We start from the raw sequence: 12,547 nt of genomic DNA on the forward strand, positions 1-12,547 counted from the left end.
GAAGGAAGGAAGGAAGGAAGGAAGGAAGGAAGGAAGGAAGGAAGGAAAGAAAGTAAAATGGGCAGTGCAGAGGAAAGTGAGCCTGGATTGACATTCATGTTTTTAATTGTACTTTGAGTGATAATTCTAGAGCTATTAATTTTTTAACTATGGGGTGCCATCTAAACTCAGGAGCTTAGATAATTAACCATCTATGGTCAGTCATTCAGCAAAGAGACCTATCTGAGTATGCTCTGTGTCCTTAAAACAACTCGATCTTGAAGACAGTTTAAATAAACTTTGTTTTAGGTCCTCCAGCTTTGTTGAGTCTTTCATCTTTATAATTTAAGGTGATCTTTGTAAAACCCAGTTTATCTTCAAAGCTGTCTAGAAAGTTTGAAATCATGAAAAATTCCTGCCCCTTCTTCCCCGCCCATTAAAAAAGGACAAATTCAGACTAAGTAGTTTTACTCTGCACATGTTTGCCCTGGATGTTTTTCTATTGCTAAAGACCATTACCATTCAATCATCTTGGGTGAAGCATCCTGAAAGAAAGGCATTATCAACTTTAAGAGAGTCATATTTGTGCCAGCTGTTTGGTTTTGAACGTCTTTTTGGAAATGGCAATGTAACTGAACCAGCAATACTCAGTCTTGTAGATGTATATGAATGTAGCCAATCAAGTTTTCCATAGCAGTATGGAATCTGGATCCAACAATGGCAGTCCAATTGTGCTCAGGTCTATGGCACCACTCTATCCCAGTATAGAGTAGAAGAGCTTAAGGCCTATATTAGCAATTGTCTTACCCCCAGTATCGATGGTAGTATTGACACAGGCATGGGTCAAAAGGTAGACTATTGCTTATTGAAATGTAAAACTGATCAGCTCCTCTACTTTATGGATAGTACAACACCCAGTAATCATTGTACAAGATCTACCCTTCTACCCAGGGAAGGTTTGGAGGACCAAGAGGTGACATTGTTGGGACAGGCTTATTTTCTGGCAAATAAAAGGAAGGTGAACATATCTAACTTGCCAAAGAAGGGATACAGTGGCTTAGAGACCTCTCATGGGGCAAAAATTTTTTGTATTCCATTTCCCTCTCACTGCCATGGAGACCCCATAGGAAGCTATTTTTTTTAAATATTATTTATTCATGTGTTAAGATTTCTTTTGGGGATCTGAATGGTGATTTATGGCTTTGTTCTTTATTATTTTTTTGAAAGAAACCAGGTTGTGACTTGCCCAAGGTCACATAGCTGGTGTCTGGAACCAGATTTTAACTCCTCCTGAATTGAGGAATGGTGTTCTATCCACTGTACCACCTAGCTGCCCCCTAAAATAATTCTTAACATTTGTTTTAAAAAAAAATTTTAGTTCCAAATTCATTGAAAAGGCAAACAGTTTGATATGGGTTATACATGTGCTGTCATGCAAAACATATTTCCATGTTAGTCATGTTGTGAAAGAAAACAGATTAAAATAAGAAAAATAAAGTAAATAAAAAGTATGCTTTGATCTGTATTCAGACTCCATCAGTTCTTTCTCTGGAGATGGATAGCATTTTTCATCTTAAGTCCATCTGATCTGCCCTGGATCATTGTATTGCTAAGAATAGCTGAGTCATTCACAGTTGCTGTTGTTATATACAATGTCCTTGACATTCTGCTCATTTCTTTTTTTTTTTGGAGGGGCAATTGGGGTTAAGTGACTTGCCCAAGGTCACATGGCTAGTAAGTGTTAAGTGTCTGAGGTCGTATTTGAACTCAGGTCCTCCTGACTCCAGGGCCCAGTGCTCTATTCACTGTGCCACCTTGCCCCCCAATTCTGCTCATTTCAATTTGCCTCAGTTCAGGTATGTCCTTCTAAGTATTTCTGGGAACATCCTATTCATCATTTCTTATAATACAATAGTATTCTATCACAATCATATACAACATGTTCAAATATTCCCTAATTGATAGTCATCCCCTGAATTTCCAGTTCTGTGCCACCACATAAAGAACTGCTATAAATATTTTTATTTTTCATCTCTTTGGGATACAGGCCTAGTAGATTTATTTCTTGGTCAAAGGGTATGCATGATTTTACAGACTTTTGGTCATGCTTCCAAATTGTTCTACATAATGGTTGGATCAGTTCACAACAGTGTATTAATGTTTCATTTTCCCCATATCCCCTCCAACATTTGTCATTTTCCTTTTCTGTCATATTATCCAATCTGATAGGTATGGGGTAGTAGCTCAGAGTTGTTTTAATTTTGCATTTCTCTAATCAATAGTGATTTAGAGCATTTTTTCCATATGACTAGAGATATATTTGATTACTTCTTCTGAAAACTGCCTGTTCATATCTCTTGACCATTTATCAATTAAAGAATGATTCTTATTTCTATAATTTGACTCAGCTCTCCATATATCTGAGAAATGAGGTTTTTATCAGAGGAACTTGCTGTAAAATGTTTTTCTACAGTAATGATTACTATGTTTTTCCCTCTGTCTTACTTTTCCCCCTATTTATTCTACTTTTTCTCTCCATTCACCCTATCTATCCTCAGAAGTGTTTTGCTTCTGACTTTACCTCCCCTCCAATTCTCCCTCCCTTCTATCAGCATTCTTTTTGACCTCTCCCCTTCATACTTTCCTGTAGGGCAAGATAGATTTGTATACCCAACTGAGTGTGTATGTTATTTGCTCTTAGAGACAATTCCAATGAGAGTAAGGTTCACATGTTCTACCCCCCCAAAAAAAAATTTTCCCCCATCTTCCCCTCTACTATAAAAGCTATTTCTGGCTCCTTTATATCATATAATTTACACCCACTCTATGTCTCCTTTCCCCCTTCCCCCAGTTTATTCCTCTCTCGGCCTTTAATTTTATTTTTTTATAATCATCCCATCATATGCAACTCATATCCATTCTCTCTGTCAATATACAATCCTTTTAGCTGCCCTAATAATGAGAAAAATTTTAAGAAATAAAAGTATCATTTTCCTATACCAGAATGCAAACAGTTTAACCCTATGGAATTCCCCCATGATTTCTCTTTCCTGTTTACTTTTTATGCTTGTATTTGAAAGTCAAATTTTCTATTCTAGTCTTTTCAGAAATGCTTGAAAGTCCTCCACCCCACTGAAGGCTTTTTCTTCCCCTGAAGGATTATACTCAGTTTTGCTGTGTAGGTGATTTTTGGTTGTAATCGTAGCTCTTTCACCTCCTGGAATATCATATTCTTTAGTGTAGAAATTGCTAAATCTTACACTATCCTATCTGAGGTTCCACCACATTTGAATGGTTTCTTTTTGACTGCTTGCAATATTTTCTCCTTGACCTAGGAGCTCTGGAATTTGGCTACAGTATTCCTGGGAGTGCTCATTTTGGGATCTCTTTCAGGAGATTATCAGTGGATTCTTTCCATTTCTATTTTATCCTCTGGTTCTAGAGTATCAGGGCAATTTTCTTTGATAATTTCTTGAAAGATGACATATAGGATTTTTTAAAAATCCTGGCTTCAGGTAGTCCAATAATTCTTAAATTATCTCTCCTGCATCTGTTTTCCAGGTCAGTTGTTTTTCCAATGAGATATTTCACATTTGTTTCTATTTTTTTTTCAAACTTTTGGTTTTGTTTGTTTGTTTCTTTTTTTTTTTTGGAGGGGGGAAGGCAAGGCAATTGGGGTTAAGCGACTTGCCCAAGGTCACACGGCTAGTAAATGTTAAGTGTCTGAGGTCAGATTTGAACTCAGGTCCTCCTGACTCCAGAGCTGGTGCTCTATTCACTGCGCCACCTAGCTGCACCAGTTTGATTCTTTTTTGATGTCTCATAAAGTCATTAGTGTCCACTTGCCCAATTCTAATTTTTAAGCTATTATATTCCTCAGTGGAGCTTATGTATCTCCATTTCCATTTGGCCGATTCTACTTTTTGTACTTTTCTCCAGTGATTTTTTTTTGTATCTCTTTTTCCATTTGGAAAATTTTGCTTTTTAAGGAGTTCTTCTCTTCATTGAATTTTTGGATTTCTTTTACCACTTGACCTATTCTGTTTTTTAAGGTGCTATTTTCTTTGGTAATTTTTTTTGCCTCATTTCTCAAACTGTTCGTCTTTTCCCATGTTTTTCTTGCATCATTCTCATTTCTCTTTCCAATTTTTCCTCTACTGCTCTTACTTGATTTTTAAAATCCTTTTCTTCCATGGCTTGAGACTAATTCATATTTTTCTTTGAGGTTTTGGATGTAGCAGTTTTGGTTTTGCTGTTTGAGTCTGTGTTTTGATCTTTCCTGTTACCACAATAACTTTCTATAGTCAGGATCTTTTTCTGCTGTTTGCTAATTTTTCGCTGCCTTAATATTGACTTTTAACTCTATGACAAAGTGGGGCTTTGCTTCCAGAGTAGAGAAGGCGCTGTGCCAAGCTTCAGGGTTTTTATGAAACTGTTTTCAGAGATAATTCTGGGGACTTGCAAGTTTTTAGTTCTTCTAAGGTGATATGATCTAGGAAGACATTTGTTTACTAGAGTCTTGACCTGTGCTCTGGTCTGCGAAGAACCAAAAGCACTCTTTTCAGTCCTGGAACTGTGATGAAAATTCTAGCTCCCTTGTGGACACAAGCTTTGGTGTGCCAGTCATCTTCCTTGCCCTAGGAAAGAGATCTAGAACTGAACCCAGATCCAAGTATAAGCAATGCAACAGGGTCTTGACCCTAGTGCCAGCAAAGGGACCCCTGTGATCTTCTTCTGACCAGTTGTCTGAACAGCTCACCGTCTGTGGGTTGGGAGCTTTGGAAGGAGCCACTGCCACTGCTGATTCAGTTACCCCTAAAGCCTATTGCTAATTTGTTGGGCCATAGCCTATACTGGATTGAGCTCCACTTTCACCCCAGTTCAACAGATCTTTCCTGTCAACCTTCTAAGTTGCCTTGGGTTGGAATTTTTTTACCCCATCCTTTTGTGGGTTCTGTTGCTCTACAATTTGTTTTGAGGCATATTTGGAATTGTTTTGGAAGGATTTTTGGCTGCCTTTTTTTTGCTGCAACCTTGGCTCCACCCCCCTTCAGCAATTTTTTCTTTGACCTACCAGTTCTTTTGAATTCTGTTTTGCATTATTTTTAAATTTTCTTTAGGGGCCCTTTATTAAATGTATTTTTATTGTTTAGTGACTGCATTAAGATCTTGGCAACTGGTCCAATAACTTTCTAGAAATTAGAGGAAGAAGAAATGGAGTAGTGTCAAATTCTATATTCTTGGGTTCAAAGATCACTGCAGATGATGACTGTAGTCATGAAATTAAGAGTTAGAGTGTAAGGAAAGCTGAGCACCACAGAATCAAAGCTTTTGAGTTGTTATATTGGAGGACACTTTTGAGAGTCCATTGGATAGCAAAGAGATCGAATCAGATACACTTAAAGAAATTAATTCAGGCTATTCATTGGAAGGTCGAATACTGAAGCTGAAGCTTAAATACTTTGATCACATAATGAAAAGACTGGAAAAGACCCTGATGTTGAGAAATATTGAAAGCAAAGGAAGAAGACGAAAGCAGAGGATGAGATGTTTAGCTAGTGACATAGAAGCAACAAATATGAGCTTGGACAGATTTCAAGGGATAGCAGAGGATAAAAGTGACTGGTATACTATGGGCCATGGGTTCACAAAGAGTCAGAAGATTGAATGATTGAACAAACAAAATTGTGATCAACAAATATTTTATTTAACATTATTGTATTTCTAAAACTATTTGTGTCCTAGTTTGTAGGGTGGTAGTTACCTCTATGGGCAACTAGGTGGCACAGTGAATGAGTAGGGAAAACTCATCTTCCTGAGTTCAAATCTGGCCTCAGCCATTTAGTATCTTTGTGAACCTGAGCAAGTTACTTAACCTTACTTGCCCCAGTTTTCTCATCTACAAAATGAACTGGAAAAGGAAATGGCAAACTGCTCTAATATCTTTGCCAAGAAAACAATGTGACAGACAAGACAGAAAATGACTGAATAATGAGTTGTCTCCAAATATTCAGTTTTTGTAAAATGTGTCACATACAACTGAGAACTATACATATTATTTTCTTTTCCCATTCACTTGTTACTAATAATCTATCACACTTAATTTTTTCTAAAGTTCTAAATAGGTCCTTAACAGCTTTCTTGTTTATTTATTTATTTATTCATTTTGTTAAGATTTGTCTAGGTCTGAATGGGGTCCCCAACATTAAATTCCTCTACTATTATAGTTTTACTATCTATTTCTGTCTCCATTTAAAAATATGAGCATTTAGATATTATGCTGTTAGGGATATATATATATATATATAGTCCTGATATTTATTCATTATCTATTGTGCCTTTGAGCATAATATAAATTTTCTGTTTTTCTTTTTTTTAAATCTTGTCTATGTTTATTGTCATCTTATCTAAAATCATGATTGCTACCCCTGGTTGTTTATTTGTTTGTTTGTTTTAAATATCTGAAACATAATGGATTTTTTTTTCTAATTCTTCATCTTAACTCTATGAATCTTTGTGTTTCAAGACCATTTTTTTGTGAACAAAATAGTGTCAGATTCTGCTTTCCAAAACATCCTTATCCTTTTGTATTTTATGGGTGATTTTTTTCATATTCATATTTATAATTTTAATGTCTTGTTTCCCTCCATCCTGTCCTCATGTGTTCCTTCTTCTCTTTTTTCACAATTCTCTCTTATAAATAAGGAAGAAGTAGGAAATTTTCCCTGATGCTTGTGATCTTTTTTTCATTTTTTATTGATTTATTTACTTTTATTTTACAACATTCAATTCCACAATCCCCTGAGTTACAAATTTTCTCCTCTTCCTTCTCCTTCACCCTCCCCCACCATTGCAGTATACAATCTGATAGATATAGGTTCTACAAATACCTTCACATTAAACATTAGTCACGTTGAACAAAAGAGTTATGACCAATGGAGTGAACAACAAGAAAGAAGGAACAAAGCAAAACAAAACACAAAAGAGAAAGAGAGCAAGTAGTTTGCTTCAATCTGCATTCAGATTCTGTAGTTATCTCTGGATGTGGATATCCCTTTCCATCATGAGTCTTTTGGAATTGTCTTATAACCTTGCCTTGCTGAGAGGAGCTCAGTCTATCAAAGTTAATCATCACAGATATGATATGTCTATAATTGTGTATAAAGTTCTCCTGGTTCTGCTCTCCCCACTCAGCATCAGTTTATATAAATCTCTCCAGGTTATTATGAAGTTCGTCTTCTCCTTATTTTTTATAACACAGTAGTATTCCATTATATTCATATACCACACCAATTGATGGGCATCCCCTTGATTTCCAATTCCTTGCCACCACAAAAAGAGCTACTATAAATATTTTTGTACATATGGGTCCTCCTCCCACTTGTATGATCTCTTTGGGATACAGCCCTATAAATGGCATTGCTGAGTCAAAGGGTATGCACATTTTTATAGTTCTTTGGGCATAGTTCTAAATTGCTCTCCAGAATGGTTGGATCAGTTCACAACTCCACCAACAATGCATTAGTGTTCCAATTTTTCCACATCCTCTCCAGCTTTTACCATTTTCCTGTTTTGTTATCTCAGCCAATCTGACAGGTAAGATGAGGTACCTCAGAATTGTTTTGATTTGCATTTCTCTAATAAATACTGATTTAGAGCATTTTTTCATGTATTATAAATGCCTTTAATGTCTTCCTCTGAAAACTGCCTTCATATTCTTTGATCATTTATCAATAGGACAATGACTTATATCATTATAAATTTGACTCAGTTCTCTGCATATTTTAGAAATGAGTCCTTTATAAGAGACACTCATTGTAAAAATTCTTTCCCAATGGTCCACTTCCCTCCCAATCTTGGTTACATTGGCTTTATTTGTACAAAAATTTTTCAGTTTAATGTAATCAAAGTTATCCCTTTGGCATTTCATAATGCTTTCTTTCTCTTGTTTAGACATAAATTCTTCCCTACTCCATAAATCTGACAGGTAAACTATTCCTTGTTCTCCCAAATTGCTTACAGTATCAGTCTTTATATCTAAATTGTAAACCCATTAATACTTTATTTTGGTATACAGTGTAAGATGTCTATGCCCAGTTTCTGCCATACTGTTTTCCAGTTTTCCCAGCAGTTTTTGTCAAGTAGTGAATTCTTATCCCAGAAACTGGAATCTTTGGGTTTATCAAACAGTAGATTACTATAGTCACTGACTACTATGTCTTGTGTACCTAATCTATTCCAGTAATCTACTTCTCTATTCCTCAGCCAGTACCAAGTAGTTTTGATGACTGCTGCTTTATAATACAGTTTAAAATCTGGTATGGCTAGGCTACCTTCCCTAGCATTTCTTTTCATTAATTCCCTTGATATTCTGGACCTTTTGTTTTTCCAGATGAACTGTGTTACTATTTTTCTAGCTCTATAAAATACTTTTTTGATAGATTGATTGGTATGACACTAAATAGGTAGGTGCTTGCCATCTTAAAAGTGAAACAACCTTTTTCCTTTCTGTTGCAATTCTTCTCTTACTCTTCCCCTTCCCCACATCCCAGGTTTTTATTCTTCCTTTCCGTTTTAATTCTCATGTTCCTCCGACTAATATTTATTTATTTTGCCTATGACTATTCCCTTATTTATTTTGCCCTCTTTCTTAAGCTACTCTCCATTCTTCTCATGCCCCTTTCTCTTTCCATTTTGAATATAATATATTTCTATTCTAAAGTATCCATTGTGTGAGTGTGTGTAATGTTGTTCAACTTCCCAGTAACAATGTATTCAGTTTTTGCCACATCAGTCATCATTGGCTGTATAGTTTCATCTCTTGCTTTTTGTAATACTATGTTTCAAGCTCTTTTCTTCAAAACAGCACCTGTATCTTGTATGATCCTTATTATGAATCCTTCATGCTTTATTGTCTTCCTTTTGGCTACATGTATAATTTTTCCCTTTACTGAGAAGCTCTGAATTTTAAGTCTAATGTTATTGGGAGTTTTTGTTTTGGAGTGTCCTTCTGGAGGCAAAAGGCAGATTTTTTTTCTAGCTTTACTTTTTCCTCTGTTTCTAAGAGTTCTGGTCAATTTTCACTTATAATTTTTTGAAATATGTTATCCAGACTTTTTTCTGATAATGTTTTCTGACAGTCCAATAATTTTTAGATTATTCCCTATTTTCCAGGTTGTTTTCATATTGTATTTTTCACATTTCTCTTCTATTTGCAATGTAATCTCCTCATTAGGTCAATGTCCTCCCACCCTTAGAGATACCAGCTGTGCCCAAGAACTCTAATTTCCCTTTTCCTTAGGCAAGATATTATCCTTGGAGGTACAGCACTCTCAGAGGAAGAAGTCTTCCTATGTAGCAAATCTTTGCTCATCAGATCCTTTTCAAGTGTCCTATCTACAACAACAGGATATATCTCTCCCTCCATGGGTGTCCTGTTCATTAGGATTCTTTCTTCCCCTTATCCCCCTTTTTAGTCCTTATCTTTGTCACCTCACCTATTCTCCTGCAAACTTTTTTTTCTGAGAGACTACAGAAATTATCTTCCCTACATTGTTTTCTCATGGCCTTCATTCCTGTACATCACATATTCCTTTCTATCTCCATCACTTCTCATATATCATCCCATTCTGCAATTTAGTCCTCAAACCCCAATACATCGATTCACCCATATGTGGGGTTGAGGAGTTTAGTCTATTGTGTTTTAGTTTTTTTCCTCCACTATCTATTCTGCTAGTCTTTAAATTTCACATTTATTTTTATTCCCCTGAATACTTTTAATAGAAATCTCTTAATGGTCTTTCTGGTGTTTCTTTGCTTTTAAACATCGGTTCTCATGCTGATATTATTCTGCCTTTTTTTTCTTTTAATGATCTCTATACATGGGACAATTTATTTCCTCATTTATTCTTTCTTTGGTAATTACATGTATTTACATTTATTTGTTTCTGTGGTTTGTGATGTTTGCAAATCAAATAATCTGCTCCCATTTTTTTCAAAGGAAGACTTAAAAAGGCTCTCTTGTTGAATATTTCTCTTTCATCACTGATGACTAAACTCAGGTTTTCAGGTCTTTTGGGGTTGCATTTTGAGCTCCTTTAAAAAAAACTATATTATTCAATTCCCTTCTGTGATTTCTGGTAAGTATAGAATAATTTTGTGTTACTTGAATTTCCTTTTGTTTACGTTTTTAGGTCTTCTCACCCACAGAATTTGTTGCTTTTCATTGAAAGTGTGTGTGTGTGTGTGTTAGAATATATTTTTTTCTTGGAGTTAAACTTTGTATTCTTTTGAAAGGTGATCTATTTTATGTATTCAAAAGTTCTGTGCAGTGTTCAGTGCAGACTATACTGTAGTATTCAGGATTTTTAAAAAACACATGTTCTTATGGCTCATGACCTTTAAGCTTTCTTTGAGTTTCTTGTATTTAAAATTAATTAATTTTGGTTGTTTAGGGATTGGTGCTCTTTTGAACATTATTGTTTTTTTTTTACCTCTTTTCTTCCAGATTGTTATTCACTTGAGTATGATTGTGTTCTAAATCTATTAATAATTTAGTAAAAATACTAGCAATAATGCTAAAAATAGCTATCATTTACATAACATTTTGAGGTTTGCAAAGCACTTTAAAAATATTATTTTAGGAGTAGAACCAAGATGATAGAGTAAAAGCAGAGACTTGCCTGAGCTCTCCCCAAACCCCTCCAAATACCTGTAAAAGTGACTCAACAAATTCTAGAGCAGCAGAACCCACAAAATGACTTCCATGATTTCCATCCCAAGACAACCTAGAAGGCTGACAGGAAAGGTCTATTGCACCAATCTGAGAGAGGAGCACAGTCCAATGTGGGCCACATTGGTATAGATGGGGCTGAAGCAGGCCTCAGGGCACTGAATCACTGGTAACTGTGGTAGTTTCCAGACTTTCAACCCACAAAAATCAAAGACAACTTAAAAAGTCAGTAGAAAGGTCTGTGGGACCTGGGTGAAAGAAGAGTGAGGTCAGACTCCAGCTCCAGGGCGGTGGTAGCAATAGCTGCTTCCAGAGTTCTTGGCCCACAGACTGTGGAGAGATTGAGCTGCTAATCATAGGGGGATTGCAGGGATCTCTTTGCTGGTGATTTTCTTGCCTTACCCATGCCTGGATCTGGATCAAAGTTCTAGGTGGCAGTCTTGGGGCGAGGAGGAGTACTGGTGTTGCAGAGCTTGTGGTGGCAGTGGAGAGGGAATCCTCCTCACAGTTCCAAGGCAGAAAAGAGTGCTTGTGGTCACTCACAGACCAGAACACAGGCTAGGAGAGGAGTAAACACCTCTCTTTTGACCATACCACCTTGGAAGAACTGAAAATTTATAGGTCCCTAGAAGTACCTCTGAAAAGAGCTGCACAAAACCCCTGAAATTTGGGGCAATATACCCTCCACATTGGAGACAGAGTTCAACCTTAACAAAGAGTTAAAACTCAAGTAATTATCTGAGAAAATGAGCAAACAGCAGGGTGAAAATCAGACTATAGAATCTTACTTTGGTGACAAAGAAATCAAAACATACAATCAGAAGACAACAAAGTCAAAGCTCGTATATCAAAAGCCTCTAAAAATATAAATTGGTCACAGGCCATGAAAGATCTCAAAAAAGATTTTGAAAATCAAGTAAGAGAAGTGGAGGAAAAATTAAGAAGAGAAATGAAAGTGATTAAAGAAAATTACAAAAAATGAGTCAACAGCTTGCTAAAGGAGACCTGAAAAATACTGAAGAAAATAACACCTTAAAAATTAGACTAACCCAAATGGCAAAAGAGATCCAAAAAGCCAATGAGGAGAAGAATGCCTTATAAAGTAGAATTGACTAAATAGAAAAGGAAGTCCAAAATCTCAGTGAAGAAAATTCCTTAAAAGTTAGAATGGAGCAAATAGAAGCTAATGACTTTATGAGAAATCAAGAAATTATAAAACAAAACCAAAAGAATGAAAAAAATAGAAGACATTGTGAAATATCTCCCTGGAAAAACAACTGACCTAGAAAATAGATCCAGGACAGATAATTTAAGAATTATTAGACTAACTGAAAGTCGTGATAAAAAAAAAAGAGCCTAGACATCATCTTTCAAAAAATTATCAAGGAAAACTACCCTAATATTCTAGAACCAGAAGGTAAAACAGAAATTGAAAGAATCTATAGATCACCTCCTGAAGGAGATCCCGAAAGGAAAACTCCTAGGAATATTATAGCCAAATTCCAGAGTTCCCAGATCAAGGAGAAAATATTGCAAGCAGCCAGAAAGAAACAATTCAGGTATTGCAGAAACACAATCAGGATTACACAAGATTTAAATTTGTGAAGATCAAATAGTTGCAAACCTTAAAGTACTTTGTATATTTTAGCCATTGTATTCACTCTCATGTTGAAGGAAGCCCTTTCTAATGACTGTTACATACTGTACAGATCACTTAGGTCCTTGCTCTACTATTATTAACTGTTTGACCCTGGTCAATTCTCTTTACCTCTATGGTCCTCAGTTTTCATGTGTGTGTGTGTGTGTGTGTGTGTGTGTGTGTGTGTGTGTGTGTGT

General features: G+C 35.9%; 1 protein-coding gene across 1 annotated transcript in view; it reads left to right on the forward strand.

The window, feature by feature from the left end:
- LOC138151035 (complement factor H-like) overlaps positions 1 to 12,547 on the forward strand; it is a 112,228-nt gene that overhangs the window by 19,102 nt on the left and 80,579 nt on the right. The window lies entirely within an intron of this gene.

This window comes from Petaurus breviceps, unplaced genomic scaffold, assembly GCF_028583685.1.
Source record: "Petaurus breviceps papuanus isolate PSGF00001 unplaced genomic scaffold, PetGlider_PUasm1.0 90895, whole genome shotgun sequence".
Lineage (NCBI taxonomy): Eukaryota > Metazoa > Chordata > Mammalia > Diprotodontia > Petauridae > Petaurus > Petaurus breviceps.